The 19,009-nt window shown below is 40.2% G+C and overlaps 2 pseudogenes; one reads left to right on the top strand and one right to left on the bottom strand.

Moving 5' to 3' along the window:
- Positions 1 to 8,728: 8,728 nt before the first annotated feature.
- LOC129489508 (endosome-associated-trafficking regulator 1-like) lies at positions 8,729 to 10,041 on the bottom strand (annotated as a pseudogene).
- A 3,640-nt stretch (positions 10,042 to 13,681) lies between these two features.
- LOC129461443 (uncharacterized) lies at positions 13,682 to 13,778 on the top strand (annotated as a pseudogene).
- Positions 13,779 to 19,009: the final 5,231 nt, after the last annotated feature.

Genomic DNA, 19,009 nt, shown 5'->3' with positions numbered 1-19,009 from the left:
ACTGGGATTACAGGCATGAGCCACCTTGCCCGCCCCTCTAGTTCTTTTAATTGTGATGTTAGGGTGTTGATTTGAGATGTTTCTAGCTTTCCAATGTGGGCATTTAGTGCTATAAATTTCCCTCTTAACACTGCTTCAGCTGTGTCCTAGAGATTCTAGTATGTTGTCTCTTTGTTCTCATTGGTTTCAAATAACTTTTTAATTTCTGCCTTAATGTCATTATTTACCCAGGAGTCATCCAGGAGTAGGTTGTTCAATTTCCATGTAGTTGCATGGTTTTGAGTGGGTTTCTTAATCCTGAGTTCTAATTTGTTTGCACTGTTGTCTGAGAGACTGTTTGTTATGATTTCAGTTGTTTTGCATTTGCTGAGGAGTATTATACTTCCAATTATGTGGTCGATTTTATAATAAGTGCCATGTGGCACTGAAAAGAATGTACATTCTGTTGATTTGGGGTGGAGAATTCTGTAGATGTCTATTAGGTCCACTTGAACCAGAGCTGAGTTCAAGTCTTGAATATCCTTGTTAATTTCCTGTCTGGACAATCTGTCTAATATTGACAGTTGGGTGTTAAAGTTTCCCACTATTGTGTGGGAGTCTAAGTCTCTTTGTAGGTCTCTAAGAACTTGTTTTATGAATCTGGGTGCTCCTGTGTTGGGTGCATATATATTTAGAATAGTTAGGTCTTCTTGTTTAATTGTTCCCTTTACCAATATGTAATGCCCTTCTTTGTCTTTTTTGGTCTTTGTTGGTTTAAAGCCTGTCTTGTCAGAGACTAGGATTGCAACCCCTGTTTTTTTTTTTTTTTTTTTTTTTTTTTTTTTTTTTTGCTTTCCATTTGCTTGGCAAATTGTCCTCCATCCCTTTATTTTGAGCCTTTGTGTGTCTTTGCATGTAAGATGGGTCTCCTGAATACAGCATGTTGATAGGTCTCAACTCTTCATCCAGTTTTCCACTCTGTGTCTTTTAATTGGGGCATTTAGCCCGTTTACATTTAAGGTTAGTATTGTTATGTGTGAATTTGGTCCTGTCATCATAATGCTGCTGGTTATTTTGCATGCTAGTTGATGCAGTTTCTTCATAGTGTCATTGGTCTTTATATTTTGCTGTGTTTTTGCAGTAGCTGGTACTGGTTTTTCCTTTCCATATTCAGTGCTTCTTTCAGGAGCTCTTGCAAGGCAGGCCTTGTGGTAACAAAATCTCTCCACATCTGCTTGTCTGGCAAGAATTTTATTTCTCCTTTGCTTATGAAGCTTAGTTTGGCTGGATATGAAATTCTGGGTTGAAAATTCTTTTCTTTAAGTGTTGAATATTGGCCCTCAGTCTCTTCTGGCTTGTAGAGTTTCTGCTGAGAGGTCCACTGTTAGTCTGATAGGCTTCCCTTTGTAGGTGACCTGGTCTTTCTCTCTGGCTGCCCTTAGTATTTTTTCCTTCATTTCAACCTTGGGGAATCTGATGGTTATGTGTCTTGGAGTTGATCTTCTCATGGAGTATCTTAATGGTGTTCTCTGTATTTCCTGAATTTGCATGTTGGCCTATCTTGCTAGGTTGGGGAAGTTCTCCTGGGTAATATCCTGAAATGTGTTTTCCAGCTTGTTTCCATTCTCCCTGTCTCCTTCAGGTACTCCAATCAAATATAGGTTCAGTCTTTTTATGAAGCTGCATATTTCTTGGAGGCTTTGTTCAGTCCTTTTCTTTCTTTTATCTCTAGTCTTATCTGCATGCCTTATTTCAGCAAGGTAGTCTTCAAACTCTGATATTGTTTCTTTTGCTTGTTTAGCTGTTGATACTTGTGTATGCTTCACAAAGTTCTCGTGCTGTGTTTTTCAGCTCAACCAGGTCATTTATATTCCTCTCTAAATTGGTTATTCTAATTAGCAGCTCCTCTAACCTTTTATCAAGGTTCTTAGCTTCTTTGTATTGGGTTAGAACATGTTCCTTTAGCTCAGCGTAGTTTTTTATTACCCATCTTCTGAAGCCTACTTCTGTCAATTTGTCCAATTCATCCTCTGTTCAGTTCTGTGCCCTTGCTGGAGCAACACTGTGATCATTTGGAGAAGAGGCACTCTGGCCTTTTGGATTTTCAGGGTTTTTTTTGTTGATTCTTTCTCATCTTTGAGAGTTTGTCTAGTTTTGATCTTTGAGGCTGCTGACTCTTGGAAAGAGTTTTTGTGGAGGCTTTTTTTGTTGTTGATGCTATTGTTGCTTTCTGTTTGTTTTTCCTCCAATTGTCAGGTCCCTTTTCTGTAGGGCTGCTGTGGTTTGCTGGGGGTTCACTTCAGGCCCTTTTCATCTGGTTTGCTTCTGTGCCTGGAGATGTCACTCAAGGAGGCTGGAGAACAGCAAAATTGGTGTCTACTCCTTCTGGGATCTCTGACCTTGAGGGGCACCAACCTGATGCCAGTAGGATCGCTCCTGTATAGGATATCTGAAAACCCCTGTGAGAGGGTCTCACCCTGTTGGGTGGCCCGGGGAACAGGAACTGTTTAATGAAACACTTTGTCCCTTGGTGGAGGGGGTGTGCCTTTCCCTGGGAGGAAACCCACTCATCTGGGCTGCCCGGATTCCTCGGAACTACCAAGAGGGGTGGTGGCTGCAGGTTCCCCCTATTGGCTCAGGCCCAGAGAGATCCAGGTTCTGTCCCTGAGCCTGTGGCTGGAGTTGTTAGAGTTTCTGCAGGGAAGCCTTGCCCATTGAGGAAGGATGATTCAGGGTTAGACCTGAAGAGGCACTCTGTCACAGTCTGCCAAAGCTGGTGTGTTGGGCTGTGGGGACATGTCTTGAGACCAAGCCGTCCAGCTTCTCTGTCTCCAGCAGGGGAAAAGCGAGGCATGGAGCTATAGAGATAGATGCTGCCTTCCCCCCCGCCCAGAGAGCTTAGGGTGCTGTGAGTCCCAGCTCTGGCTGTTGCCCCTCCCCCAATGAGCTCAAATGGCTTAGATAGCAGGCAGCTGTAGCTGTGGTGCTGATCGCCCCTCCCCACCGGGAGCTCAGTAAGCTTAAGCAGATTCCAGCTGAGAGGCTGCTGAGAATCTGCAGGGCTCTGGGGTTGGGACGCTAGGCCCTGGAGGTGTGGGCTTGCGAGTGGGATCTTCTGATTCATGGGTTGCACGGTTACATAAAAAAGCATGGCTTCTCCAGCTGGGTAGCACGTTCACTTACCGCCTGTCTTGCCTCGGGGGTGGGGGCTTCCCTGCCCCGTGTGGCTCTCAGGTGGGTCACCGTACCACACTGCTCTTCCTTCCTCTCCGTGGAAGACATCAGTCTCCTAGCCAGTTCTGATGAGAGAACCTGGATACCTGCTGGAAGTAATGAAATCCTCATCCCAGAGGGTCCTGAGCCCCAAGTTACTGTGCCGCTCTCAGTCTGTGGTTGCTATTCTTAATTGAAGGAGGGGCATGTGGATCTCCTCCTGAGTCATGATTTTATTTTATGTTATTATCTTTTTTTTTTTTTTTTTGAAACACCGTCTTACTCTGTTGCATGGGCTGTAGTGTAGTAGCACGACCTTGGCTCACTGCAACCTTTGCTTCCCAGGTTTGTGATTCTCCTGCCTCAGCCTCCCAAGTAGCTGAGTCTACAAGCATGTGCCCCCATGCCTGGCTAATTTTTGAATTTTTAGTAGAGAAAAGATTTCACCATGTTGGCCAGGCTCGTCTGGAACTCCTGACTTCAAGTGATCTGCCTGCCTCGGCTTCCCAAAGTGCTGAGATTACAGGCGTGAGCCACCGTGCTCGGCCTTATTTATTTATTTATTCTTTCACTTTTTTGAGTATCTTACAATTTTTAATTTCATTTTGTTATAATTTTTAAATTTATTTTTTATTTAAATAGTTTTTTAGGAGCAAGCGGTGTTTGCTTACATGAATAAGTTCTTTAGTGGTTATTTCTGAGATTCTGATGCACCCATCACTGGAGCAGTGTACACTGTACCCAGTGTGTAGTCTTTTATCTCTCGCCCCCATCATGCCCTTTCCCCCAAATCCCCAAAGTCCATTGTATCATTTTTATGCCTTTGTGACCTCACAGCTTAGCTCCCACTTATGAGTAAGAACATATGATGTTTGGTTTTCCATTCCTGAGTTACTTCACTAAGAGTAATAGTCTTCAATTCCATCCAGGTTGCTGCAAATGCCATTATTTTGTTCTTTTTTAAGGCTGAATAGTATTCCATTATATATATATCTCACATTTTCTTTATTCACTTGTTAATTGATTGGCATTTGAGCTGGTTCCATATTTTTGCAGTTGCAAATTGTGCCGCTATAGACATACATGTGCAAGTGTCTTTTTCATATAATGACTTCTTTTCCTCTGGTAGATACCCAGTAGTGGGATTGCTGGATCAAATGGTAGTTTTAGTTCTTTAAGGAATCGCCACACTCTTTTCCATAGTGGTTGTACTAGTTTACATTCCCACTGGCAGTGTAGAAGTGCTTCCTTTTCACCACATCTTGCCAACATCTATTCTTTTTTGATTTTTTGATTATATTATGGCCTTTCTTGCAGGAGTAAGGTGTTATCACGTTGTGGTTTTGATTTGCATTCCCCTGATAACTAGTGATGTTGAGCATTTTTCCATATGCTTGTTGGCCATTTGTGTATCTTCTTCTGAGAATTGTCTATTCATGTGCTTAGCCCACTTTTTGATGGGATTGCTTGTTTTTTTCTTGCTCATTTGTCTGAGTTCTTTGTAGATTTTGGATATTAGTCCTTTGTTGGGTATATAGATTGTGAAGATTCTTTCCCATTCTGTGGGTTGTTAACTTTGGTGATTATTTCTTTTGCTTCGTAGAAGCTTTTTAGTTTAATTTGTTTCTACTTGTAAATTTTTGTTTTTGTTGCAATTGCTTTTGAGGACTTAGTCATAAATTCTTTGCTAAGGCGGATGTCCAGAAGGGTATTTCCTTGGTTTTCTTCTAGGATTTTTGTAGTTTTACATCTTAGATTTAAATCTTTAATCCATGTTGAGTTAATTTTGGTATATGGAGATAGGCAGAGGTCCACTTTAATTATTCTGCATATGACTAGCCAATTATCCCAGCACCATTTATTGACTAGAGAGTCCTTTTCTCATTGCTTATTTTTGTTGAATTTGTTGAAGATCAGATGGTTGTAGGTGTGTAGTTTTATTTCTGGGCTCTCTATTCTGTTCCATTAGTCTATGTGTTTGTTTTTGTAGTAGTACCATGCTGTTTTGGTTACTCTAGACTTGTAGTATAGTTTCAAGTTAGGTAATGTGATGCCTTTGGCTTTGTTCTTTTTTGCGTAGGATTGATTTGGCTATTTGAGCTCTTTCTTGGTTCCATATGAATTTTAGAATAGTTCTTCTAATTCTGTGAAATATCATATTGGTAGTTTGATAAGAATAACATCAAATCTGTAGATCGCTTGGGCAATATGGCTATTTTAACTATATTGATTCTTCCACTCCACGAGCATGAAATGTTTCACCATTTGTTTGTGTCATCAGTGATTTCTTTCAGCAGTCTTTTGTAATTTTTATTGTAGAGATCTTTCACTTCCTTGGTTAGATGTATTCCTAGGTATTTTATTTCCTGTGGCAATTATAAATGGAACTGCCTTCTTGATATGGCTCTCAGAATTAACATGATTGGTGTACAGAAATGCTACTGAATTTGTGCATTGATTTTGTGTCCTGAAACTTTACTGAAGTAATTTATCAGTTCTAAGAGCCTTTTGGTGGAGTCTTTAGGGTTTTGTAGGTATAGGATTGTATCATCAGCAAAGAGAGATGATTTGACTTCTTCTTTTCCTATTTGGATGCCTTTTATTTCTTTCTTTTGCCCCACTATAATTTTATATCCTACAGACAATTTGTTTTGGAAGTGTCTTTTTAATTTAGTACATTGCAGAATTCCAAGGAGGAGATAAAAGGGCTCCCAGTCTCAAGAAGCTTAGTCGTGCAATTATTAAGACATTCAAATTTAAAACAATGCAAAGAAAAAATAGTGAACTGAAACAAAAAGAAGACAACCTTTGGATTCAACATTCCTAGATTTCCCAGCTTCTCTATTTAGTAGCCATAATCTCTGAAAGTAACAACGTCTGAGCTTCAGTTTTCTTATCTATAAAATGGAAATTTTAGCAATACCAAATGGAGGTAATGAGGGTTAGGAGGTAACATCTAAATCATTTATTCATATGAGAGTTTATATAATAATTAATAGCAGAATATGGGATACAGACAAATAATACTCTAGAATTGTATAGGAATGATTACTTATGCTACAGTGGTTTGACAGGATTTTCAATTTTTAGCAGAATTTTGAAAAGTGTGGAATAATGAAGGAGCTAGTCCAATTATGGCGAATAATGTGAACAAAATTTTGCAGCATTATTTATCTAATGTAACAAAAAATGTAACCTTGTCCAAAGTAGGTTTGTTTAGGGAGCTGAGCAAGATGAGCCTGACAAAATGAAGAGAATTTGAATGTCTGGATGTCTGTCCATTTAAGGAGAAGGACAAAACCAAGATGAGCTTTTAGGCTGTATTATGCAGGAAGACTTGGACACGATTCATGCTTAGCCCCATACATCTGTTTACTGTCTCTATATTTTTGTCTTTTCTAGAATGTCATCTAAGTAAAATTATACACTATTAGCCTCTTGAATCTGGCTTCTTTCACTTATCATAATTCATTTGAGATTGACTTATATGGTTGTATGTATCAGTAGTTTGTTCCTTTTTATTGCTGAGGAATATTTTATTGTATGGCTGTAAAATAAACAGTGTGTTTATTTACCAGTTGCAAACATTTGGAATGTTGCCAGGTTTTGGCAATTATGAATCAACATTCGTTTAAAGGTTTTTACATGAATATTCAGTCTTCTCCTGGGTGACTGCTTAGAAATAGGATTGCTGGGTCATATGGTATGCTTATTTTTATAAGAAATGGTCATAGCATTTTTCAAAGTGGCTATAATATTTTGCATTCTCTTCAGCAATGTATGAGAACTCATCCATATGTCATTTTATTTGCTTGTTTTAAAAAATGAACTTCATTTTTTAGAACAGTTTTATGTTTACAGAAAAATTGCCAAGATAGTAAAAAGTTCCCATATGCCCCACACTGAGTTTCCCCTGCTGTGAACATCTTACTATTACATTATATGATTGTCACAATTCATGAAGCAATATTTATTCCAGCACTGAACCAACATTTTTCCAATATTGAGTATCTTTTAATATTGAACTGACATTATTATTAACGGAAGTCCATTCTTTATTCAGATTTCCTTAGTTTTAACCTAATGTTCTTTTATTGTTCCCGGATGCCATCCAGGATCCCACATTACACTTAGTCACCAAATCTCTTTAGGTTGCTCTCGGCTATGACAGTTTTTCAGACTTTCTTTGTTTTTGATGACCTTGACTGCTTTGAGGATTACGGTCAAATATTTTGTAGAATATCCCTCCATTGGGATTTGTCTGATGTTTTTCTCATTGTTACACTGGGGTTATGGGTTTTGGGGAGGAAAACCACAGAGGTAAAGGGCTATTTTTGTGTCATAAGAAGGGTATCTATTATGATTTAGGCATGATTTACCACTGTTCATGTTGACGGTGACCACTTGGCTGAGGTAGAGTGTGTCACATTCCTCTACTGTAAAGTTACCTTTTGCCTCCCCTTAACTCTATATGTGATTTTTTAGAAAAATATTTTTAATTCACAAATAATAATTATATATATTTATGGGGTACATTGTGATGTGATATTTTGATATGTGCATACAAAATGGAATAATTAAATAATCTAATTAACATATCATTACTTCACTTATCCATTTTTGTGGTGAGATATTTGAAAGGTACTCTGTTAGCAATTTTGAAATATACAATGCATTAACTATAGTCACTATGCTGTGCAATAGCTTGCAAAAACTTATTCCTCTTGCCTAACTGAAACTTTTTCTTTGACCAACATCTCTCCATTCCCTCCCTCCCGCCATCAGTCTCCAGTTACCACAATGCTACTCTCTACTTCTATGAGTTCAACTTTTTTAGTTTCCACATATAAGTGAGACCATGAAGTGTTTGTCTTTTCATGCCTGTGCCTGGCTTATTTCACTTAGCATAATGTCTTCCAAGTTTATCCATGTTGTTGAAAATGACAGAATTTTCTTTTTTTAAAAAAAGGCTGGCTAGTATTTCACTGGCATGTTTAAAAAAATATATGTATCCATTGGTGAATGCTTAAGTTGATTCCATATCTTGGCCATTGTGAATAACGATTCAATGAATATGGAAGTGGAAGTTTCTCTTCAACATATTGGTTTTATTTCCTTTGGATGTGTACTGAGAAGTGGGATTGCTGGGTCACATGGCAGTTCTATTTTTAGTTTTTTGAGGAATCTTCATACTGTTTTCCATAATGGCTGTACTATTTTACATTCCCACCAACAGTGCACAACAGTTACCTTTCCTTTACATTCTCATCAACGCTTATCTTTCATCTTTTTTTTTTTTTTTATAATAGCCATTCTAACAGGTATAAGGTAATACCGCATTGTGGCTTCCATTTTCATTTTCTTAATGATTAGTGATGTCGAGCATTTACTCATGAACCTGTTAGCTATTTGTAAGTCTTCTTTTTTTTTTTTTCTTAAAATCGCTGGCTTTTATGTCAATGTCTTCCAAGAGCCCATTAGAATCTATAAAATCGCAGGAATTTTGCAAACAAGGGCTGCATAGAAACCACAGGGTCAACTCGGCCAGGGCTGCTCCCATTGCGGTGGCCAAGAACTGGCTGAGGGCACGACACTGGACTCTTGTGATAAACACTTTACTCTGGGTGAAGACTGCATATTTAAGGACACAACTGCGCATTTAGATCAAGCAAGCGGTGGTGATCTCAGGGCATACACGGAGCTTCATGCTGAGAACACCCAGGGGTTCTCAAGAGTCTTCCTCCTCGTCTTTAATTTCAGAAATTCTGTCTATAGATTTAAGGATTTCGGCAACAAGATTCAGTGTCTCAGCTCCGGAAACCAGTTGCTTAATGGAAGCCTGTGCGCTGTTCATGACCACCCGGAGGTTCTGCTTCACCACTGTCAGGCTGGCGCCTGGCTGCACCGCAGGGCTTCATTCTCTGGCTGGAAGTTGGAGACCTGCGCCTGGAGCAAACTGATTTCCTGTTTCAGTTTCACGACGTGGTTTTCTGCCTTTACAGCCCGTTTGGTCATCAGCTCCAGGTTCTGCTCCACCTGCTGAACCACCGACTCCAAGTCGTGGTAGTCGCTTTCCTCCTTGATCATTTTTGCTTCTAATTTCCGCTCAAGTGTCCTCACCATCTCTGTTTGAGCTTCAGAGAAGCTCTGAACCTCCTTCAGCTTTCTTCTCAGCTTAGAATTTTCGGTGCTTTGTAACTTATCTGCAGCGTCCGCAGGTGCCTATCTCCCAGAGACTCTCCATGAACTGCAAAATCTGTGCTAGGACTTCCTGCCGGAGAGGCCGGAGGCACGCGAGAATCAGTGTCACTCAACGCCCACGGGGGCAGAGACTCAGGCCCTGCCAGCTCCGACGGGGTGGAGAAAAAGGAAAGGTATGTGCTGCAGGGCGACGTGCAGGCAGGGACCCTCTCTGGGTGAGTCTGCTCGATGGCGGACGGCAGGGAGGCCCCACTCCGTCCGGTGTCCTCATCCTCCTCCTCATCCAGGAGGTCACCGGCCCCTGTCAGGTCCTTGAAAAATGGCTGCTGATACTCCAGGCCATACGCCCCGGTTTGGGAGGGTGGGGAGTTGTGGTCAAGTCCCAGTGAATGCCTCGACGCTTCCTTTGCATGAATTCTGCTGGCCGGGTCCTCTTTTGACCCTCTTGGTCTTCAGAAACTCTTTAAAGGAGAATGGATTTGCCTCTTCAAGATCTTAAATTTGTCATCTCCAAAACGTGTCTCGTGGGCTCCTGACGGGCTCTGCTTAGAACATTTCCCCTTTCCATAGCCAAAATCATCGGGAATTGGCGAGGCTCCGGGCTCAGGACAGCGGGGTGACGCCCGGGCGGCGCGGGTAGCCCGACATCGCCGTGGGCCCGGCGGGGCAGGACCTTCCTAGCCCTGCAGCGGCGGCTCCATGGCCACGGCTCGGCCCGTGCCGCGGCCCGTGTCGCCCGCTCCCGTTGCCCGCCGCACGGTCACCCCTGATCCTCCGAGCCTCTCGTAAGTCTTCTTTTGACCAATGTCTATTCAGGTCCTTTGCCCATTTTTAAAGCCAGTTATTTGTTTTTTTTGGTATTGAGTTTAGTTCCTCATATGTTGTGTTAGGCCATTCTTATATCACTCTAAAGAAGTACCTGAGGCTAGGTAATTTATTAAAAAAAAAGAGGTTTAATTGGTTTATGGTCCTGCAGGCTGTATAGAAAGTGTGGTGTTGGCATCTTCTTCCGGTGAGGGCCTCGGGGAGCTTACAATCTTGGTGGAAGGTGATGGGAAGCCAGCATGTCACATGGTGACAGTAGGAGCAAGAGAGAAGGGGGGAGGTGCCATACTCTTTAAACAACCAGATCTTGCGTGAACTTAGAGTGAGAACTCTCTCATCACCAAGCGAATAGAACTAAGCCATTCCTGAGGATCCATCCTCATGATCCAAACACCTCCCACCAGGCCCTACCTCCATCACTAGGGATTACATTTCAACATGAGATTTGGAGCAGACAAACATCCAAACCATACCATATTATATGTTTTGGATAGTAACCCCTTATCAGATGTATGGTTTGCAAATATTTTCTCCTATGCCATGTATTGTCTCTTCACTCTGCTATTTGTTTCCTTTGCTGTGCAGGAGCTTTTTAGAGTGATGCAATCCTATTTTTCTCTTTTTGTTTTTGTTGCATATACTTTTGGGGTTATATTCAAAATATTGTCCAGACCAATGTCATGGAGCTTTTCCCTTATGTTTTCTTTTAGTAGTTTTACTACTAAAAGAAAGTTTCAGTAGTTTAGTGAAACTACTAGGTTTCAGGTCTTAATTTGTCTTTAATCCAGTTTGAGTTGATTTTTGTATATGGTGAAAATAAGGATCCAATTTCATTCATCTACATGTGGATATCCAATTTTCCCCACACCATTTATTGAAAAAGCTGTCCTTTCCTCATTGTCTCTTCTTGGCACCTTTATTAAAACTCAATTTTCCATAAATATTTGGGGTTATTTCTAAACTCTATCCTGTTTGACTGATTTTATGTCTGTTTTTATGGCAGTACTGTGCTGTTTTGATTACTATAACTTTGTAATATATTTTGCAGTTAGGTACTATGATGCTTCCAGCTTTTTTCTTTTTGGTCAAGATAGGTTTGGCTATTCAGGGTCTTTTGTGTTTCCATACAAATTTAAGGATTGTTTTTTCTATTTCTCTAAAGAATGACATTGGAATTTTGATAGGGATTACACTGAATCTGTAGATTGCTTTGGATATTATGGACATCCTAACAGTATTAATTCTTTCAATTCATAATCATGCCTTTCCATTTACTTCTGTTTTCTTCAGTTCCTTTCATCAATGTTTTATAGTTATCAATATATAGATCTTCACTTCCATGGTTAAATTTATACCTAGGTATTTTATTTTATTTTTTTGCTATTGTTAATGAGATTGTTTTATTAATTTCTTGTTCAGATAGTTTGTTGTTAGTGTTGAAATGCTCCTGATTTTTGTATGTTGATTTTGTATCCTGCAAATGAACTGAATTTGTCAGTTGTAATGTTTTTATTTGGTAAAGTCTTTAAGGTTTTCTATATATGAGATCATGCCATCTGTAAACAGGGACAATTTAACTACTTCCTTCCAATTTGGATGTTTTTTCATTTCTTTTTCTTGCCAAATTGCACAGGCTTGGACTTCCAGTAAAATGTTGAAAAGAAGTGAGATTGAGCATTCCTGTCTTGTTCTAGATCTTAGAGGAAATGCTTTAAACTTTTCACTGTTGCAAATATTAGCCATGGACTTGTCATTTAAGGCCTTTATTGTGTTGTGGTACATTTCTTCTCTACCGAATTTGTTGAGAGTTTTTATTATGAAATGCATTTGAATTTCATCAAATTCTTTTTCTATATCTACTGAGATGATCATATAATTTTTGTTCTTCATTCTGTTAATAAAATCAGAAACAAAAGAGGAGACATTACAACTGATACTACAGAAATACAAAGGGTCCTTTGGGAAGCCGAGGCAGGCAGATGACCTGAGGTCAGGAGTTTGAGACCAGCCTGGCCAACATGGTGAAACCCCGTCTCTTCTGGAAACTACAAAAATTAGCCAGGTGTGGTGGCAGGCACCTGTAATCCCAGCTACTCAGGAGGCTGAGGCAGGAGAATCGCTTGAACCCAGGAGGTGGAGGTTGAAGTGAGCCAAGATTGTGTCACTGCACTCCAGCCTGGGTGACAGAGCAAAACTCTGTCTCCAAAAAAAAAAAAAAAAAAAGAAATACAAAGAGTCACAAGAAACTACCATTAGCAATTATACCCCAATAAATTGGATAATTTAAAAGAAGTGGGTAAATTCCTAGACACATATAACCTGCCAAGACTGAATCATGAAGAAATAGAAAATCTGAACAGACCAATAATAGACAAGTAGATTCAATCAGTAAGAAAAAGTCTCCCATTAAAGAAAAGCTCAGGACTGATTGGCTTCACAGATGAATTCTGCCAAACATTTAAAAAAGTACTAATGCTAATCCTTTTCAAACTCTTCCAAAAAAAATTGAAGAGAAAGGAATATTTTCAAATTCATTTTATGAGTCCAGCATTACCCTGATACTAAAACTGGACACAGACACTACAAGAAAAGAAAGTTACAGGCCAATGTCCCTGATGGACATAGATGCAAAAATACTCAACAAAATACTGGCAATGCAAATTCAACACCACATTAAACAGATCATTCACAATGGTCAAGTGGGATTTATCCCTGGGATTCAAAGCTATTGCAACATATGCAAATCAATAAATGTGATACTCTATATGTGGTTTTGATTTCACCCCCCCTTCTCAATTATGTTCTCTGTCCTATACCATAAATGTTTTTTCTATATAGTCTTACCATCAGCCTTGAAACATGCTTCAGAAAAATTATCAATCTTTTTGCTTTTAAAGCTTATCAATTTGTTCTAATCCAAGAAACTTAAAAAACAACAGAATTTGGGTGATTCTGACTGAATAGATTGGGGTGGGACACAGGCATCAGTATCTTTTAAACAGTCCTCACATTTGCCTTCCCACTGGGTACACCCTTACCTGATGAAATCCTGTTTACCCTCCAGGATTCACCTGCATATCATTTCCTCAAGGACGTCTTCCTGAAGACTTTGATCTAAATCAGGTGCTCTCATAGCGCCCTGTTTCCTTTCTTAGAGCATTGATCATATTTCTAATCCAGAGTTTCAAACCCTCAGCACCACTGACATTTTGGGCTGGATATAACTTTGTTCTGGTGGTCTGTCATCTGCCTTGTGGGATGTTTTGCAGCATCCCTGGACTCTGCCCACTGGATGCCAGAAGCACTTCATCCCCAGATATGGCAACTGAAACTGTCTCCAAACATCGCCAAATGGCCCCAGGAGGGAACCCCTACCCCTCGCCTCATTAGAACCACTGCTCTAACACATGGTTATTTTATAGGTAGTCTGTTTCTCCCTCCATACTATAAACTCCAGCAGGGCACTTGCTTTGGCAACACATATATACCCAAATTGGAATGATACAGAGATTGGCATGGCCCCTGTGCAAGGATGACACACATTTGTGCAGCATTCTATTCAAAAAAAAAAAACGCAAAACCATCAGAAGAGCTTTCCTTTCTCCTAGATTCCCAAGGACATACCTCAATGCCTAGGCACATCCCAGATGTTGGACAAGAATTTGTTGAATAAATGAATGAATGAGATGGCTAAGCCAGGATTTCAGAGCTCTAATAAGGGTGAAGACCACAGGTGTCAATAGCAGAGAAGAAAAGGAAGGAATACATCTGAGCCACATTTAGAGAGCAGAAATTAAATTTTATGGGAACACAGTCACTTCTATTCATTTGCATATAATCTGCAGCTGCTTTTTGTGCTATAGACGGCAGAGCTGAGTAGTTGCAACAGAGACCACATGGCTGATGAAGCTTTAAATATTTACTGTTTGACCCTTCACAAAAAGAGTTTGTAGACCCCCTTTTTAGAGATTGTGTTTAGAATATAAATCCTAAGTAAACTATTATGAAAGTAGCTGATTGATTTTGATTATTTGCAAAACAGATTTCCATTTTTAAACATTTTACCATTGCCCTATTTCTCACACACGTGAGAAATTTGCATGCACAAAAATGTACAAACATGCATTGCAGAGATGTTCTTTCCTAATAAATAGTTTATCCTGTTATTGGATTTTTTTTTGAGGGGTTTTGAATGCACTCCACTCCTCTTTTCCTAGAAGGTCAGAACTTCTTTTTTTAAAAAATTTCAATCTTCTAGTTTTCTAAAGATTTTGTTGGGAACAAGGGAAAATTAAGAAAAAGGGTCTCAGTCCTCTGTGTAAAAACTTTTTTTTTATAGCTTTTGTCATGCTAAAGACACAAATCTGTTTATTTTGTGGTTGCTGACAGAATATATAAATTCTGTCTTGAAGATTGTGTGAAGCTTTTATAGCTCATTTGCTGATTCATTCAACAAGCATTAAGAAATGCCTTCTGAGCACTGGGCCCTGCGGATGCAGAGATGCATAAAACGCATTCTTTGCCGGTAGCCAGCCAACAGCAACAGACAGGAAGCAATTACCTGGAAGACAGCCTTGTTTGTGCTAAAATAAAGTGAAAATGGGAGTGCAGGGAAGGTCCAACCAAGGCTGCTTTACAGAATGGAAGGAAGCATAGGTTTTGTATCTTAAATTATACTTTTATTTGTTATTAATAGATACTAAGGCTCCAGTATCGTTGGTTAGAAAAAGTTTACCCCCAAATCTAAAACTCAAATGTAGTGTCAACTGTAAGAATCATGTTTAATTATTTTCCACCAGTACTCTCCCGATTAGCATGAAATATAAGAATCAAGTTGGCCGGGCGCGGTGGCTCACGCCTGTAATCCCAGCAAATTAGCCGGGCGTGGTGACGGGGTGCCTGTAGTCCCAGCTACTCGGGAGGCTGAGGCAGGAGAATGGCGTGAACCCGGGAGGTGGAGCTTGCAGTGAGCCAAGATTGCTGGGCGACAGAGTGAGACTCTTTCTCAAAAAAAAAAAAAAAAAATCAAGTTTTATTTGATCATTTCCTGAAAATCCTCTCCTAACTGCTGCTGTTAGCACAGGTGATGTCCCTTAGGACTGAGCTCTGCGTGCAGCGTGGAACATCTGGCTACTCAGGAGAAGACTATGGGATTCAGTACAGTTCTGGGGAATCAGGGGTGCCTGCATCTGAGTTCACAGATAACCAAGGTCTCTTCGGGAAGGGTACCTGAGGTTTGTTTCCTTTACTAAGTATCTCTTAGGTTCCAGCCCACTGAGCTGGCATCTTTTCCCAGACAGTATTATTTTCATGGGTGGTGTGAAATAAGGTCTGAGGCAGTGTTTCTGTCCTTGAATGTTGCTGTGTATTAGAATTACCTAGTGAGCTTTGTGTCCTGAAACCAGGCTACTTCCCAGACAAATTACAGTACAACATGGTGTCTGAGGGCAGGACCCAGACAGCTGTAGTTTTTAAGCTCCTTAAGTGACTCCAATGTGCAGCCAAGTTTGAAATGGCTGCTATAAATCAACAACTCTGAAATGTTAGCTTGCCTTAAAAGTTCCCACTGGGCCTGTTAAACAGATTGCTGGGCTCCAGCCCCAGAGTTTCTGATTCAGTGGGTGTGGGGCAGCTGGGTAATTTGCATCTCTAATAAGTTCCCATGTGATGCTGATGTGCTGTTCTGGGGACAACACTTTGAGAACCACTGCTTTAAATTAAAGTAATGAGAAGGAATGACTGTGGGAGAATAGTGGTTCTTCTTATTTCTTCACTAAGTTGGTCCAGTCTGCTTTTTGAAGAACGAGAGTGGAGAGGGTCAGGCTGGAGATGTTACTGCAGTCGTTACTGTGTACCTTTAAGGCATTCTTGGAATGATATATAACCCGTCTTTAGAATGCCCTTGCCCTATTTGGGAAAACACAGTACTTTTCAGGGTCTCTCACTTTGCCTCTCTCTCTCCCCCTTTCTCTCTGTCTCTCCTCCTTCCTAGAAAAGTCTTGAGAAGGGAACTTTGTTAAAATACTAAAGGGCATCTAAGGGAATCAGTTGCATTCAAAACACTTTTAATGTTAGAGGAAATTTGACATGTGAAAAACTTTTTGTGAAAAGCAATCTTAAATGATGTAGGTATTTCTGATGATTGTTTTTTAGCCCTATAGGAAAAACTTGTAACTAATAGCAGAAAGACTCATTCCACATGAAATAACAGTGAGTTCAAAAGTAATAGTAAATACAACACAAATAATTAAACATATTTTAACTGTCTATATTGACATCAGCAAAGAGCACCATGGCCACACCTTAATTACCTTAAGCATTTATGAAGCAGTCTCATACCACCCCAAACTGATTTCTCCTTCAGCCCACCTCTTACGTGCCATAAAACCAGATATTTATATCACATTCTAAATACCCTTTCAAACACTTCATATTCAACTGAGGGAATACTCTTCTTGCTAGTCATGATTATTTAGCATCTTCTATTTATATAGGCCATTTAATGAGTGAAAATTTCCCAGTGGCTGTGAAATTCCAGAAAGTAAATCAGAACAGAGGACACATTCACTAGTAGATAATTATAGGCCCTGGAGAATTTATAACAACACAGATATTTCAGGAAGGAAGTGGTGAAGTCAATTAGGCAAAGTCTACAGAAGTAAAGTGGCGAGCTGGCCAGTATTCTCTGAATTTTGAGTCCTTATCCTCTGAAAACCCAGGAGCTCTTTGATGTGATGTTTCCCTTTTCCTTTACTTAAAGAAATACTTTATTTTTTAAGAGCATTTTTAGATTTACAGCAAAATCAAGAGGAAGGTACAGAAATTTCACACGTATCCCTTGTCCCCATACAAGCACAGCCTCCCCCATTACTAACATCCCCCACCAGAGTGGTACGCATGTAACAATCCACAAACCTACATTGACACATCGTTGTCACCCAAAGTCCATAGTTTAACATTAGGGTTCCCTCTTGGTGTTTCACGTCCTATGGGTTTGAACAAATGTATAAAGACGTGTATCCACCATTGTAGTATCATACAGAATATTTACCCTTCCTACAGATCCTCTGTGTTCTGCCTGTTCATCCTGCCCTTTCCCAAAAACCCTGACAATCACTGATTTTTTTTTTTTTTTTTTTTTGAGACGGAGTTTCGCTCTTCTCGCCCAGGCTGGAGTGCAATGGCGTGATCTCGGCTCACTGCAACCTCTGTCTCCCAGGTTCAAGCGATTCTCCTGCCTCAGCCTCCCTAGTAGCTGGGATTACAGGCATGTGCCACCATGCCTGGCTAATTTTGTATTTTTATTAGAGACGGGGTTTCTCCATGTTGGCCAGGCGGGTCTAACTCCCGACCTCAGGTAATCTGTCCTCCTCGGCCTCCCAAAGTGCAGGGATTATAGGTGTGAGCCACCGCGCCTGGCCCTGACAATCACTTATCTTTTTACTGTCTCCATAGTTTTGCCTTTTCCATACTGTCATCTCATTGGAATAATACAGTGTGTGTTGCCTTTTCAGATTGGCTTCTTTTCCTTAGTAATAGGCATTTAAGTTCCTTCCATGTCTTTCCACAGCTCGATAGCTCATTCTTTTTAGGGCTCAATAATATTCCATTATCTAAATGTACTTCCTTTCCTTTTTTTATTCCTTCAGATGATTAATCTTTCTTTCCACTCTCTTTTGCCTGTTTATACAATCCAAGAACACTTAAAAACTCCATGCTACAAGAGATTATTCTTGTATGACTAAGAGTTTATAAATGATCCAGAGTTGTAGAAAGCAATCTGTTTTAAGAAGAAGAAGCAAGAAGGAGCAGAGAGAAGACATGCTTTGGAGTTGCCTTTTAGCAGTTCTGGCAGGTTGAATGTGAAAGCTAACATAGCCCCTTGCAAGGCTCTCATGACTACTAACAGGGAAAATACAGAAGTGAGTCTGCTACTGAGTGGGTTCTCAGTCTGTAAATGTTGGTTCCTTCACTTTCAATTGCTTGAAGAGTTTATTTCCTTTAGCAGACATTTACTTAGAGACTTCTCTGTGGCATGTTTTGGGAATACAGAGATGTGAAAGATAGTTCCTTCTTCTGGAGGACTTCATAGTGTAAAAGAAAGGTAGAAAAATAAACAGGTGGCCAGGGGCGATGGCTCATGCCTGTAATCCCAGCACTCTGGGAGGCCGAGGCGGGTGGATCACGAGGTCAGGAGATCGAGATCAGCCTGACTAACATGGGGAAACCCCATCTCTACTAAAATTACAAAAATTAGCCGGGCATGGTGGCATGTGCCTGTGGTCCCAGCTACTCGGGAGGCTGAGGCAGGAGAATTGTTTGAACCCACGATGTGGAGGTTGCAGTGAGCCGAGTTCGCGCCACTGAACTTCAGCCTGGTGACAGAATGAGATTCTGTCTCAAAAAAAAAAAAAATCTTATACTGATTGAAAAACTTATTGTAACATTAGTACAGCCAGAGTCTGTGGAAAAACACAAGACTCAAAAGGTTCAATTTAACAACAATTTATTGAGCATCTACTATGTTTTATATATTATTCTTTGCTCTTGAGATGTATTTGTTACCATTAATAATAACAACAACCACAATGAACCAAAAAGATCCCAGCCTGAGGAACCAGGGCAGGGTAGGTGTGTATGTGTACAGAAATAAACAGTAAACATCATAAGTTATATGACATAAGTAAAACGCATGTTACTTTAGAGGGTAATAAGTAATAGTGATAAGCTGTAGAAGAGAAAAGATCAGAGTAGGTAGGATGGGTCAGGTTGGGGTAGGCAGTTTACAATT

Source organism: Symphalangus syndactylus, chromosome 1 (genome assembly GCF_028878055.3).
Source record: "Symphalangus syndactylus isolate Jambi chromosome 1, NHGRI_mSymSyn1-v2.1_pri, whole genome shotgun sequence".
NCBI lineage: Eukaryota > Metazoa > Chordata > Mammalia > Primates > Hylobatidae > Symphalangus > Symphalangus syndactylus.
This window is presented reverse-complemented; position numbering and strand designations above follow the sequence as displayed.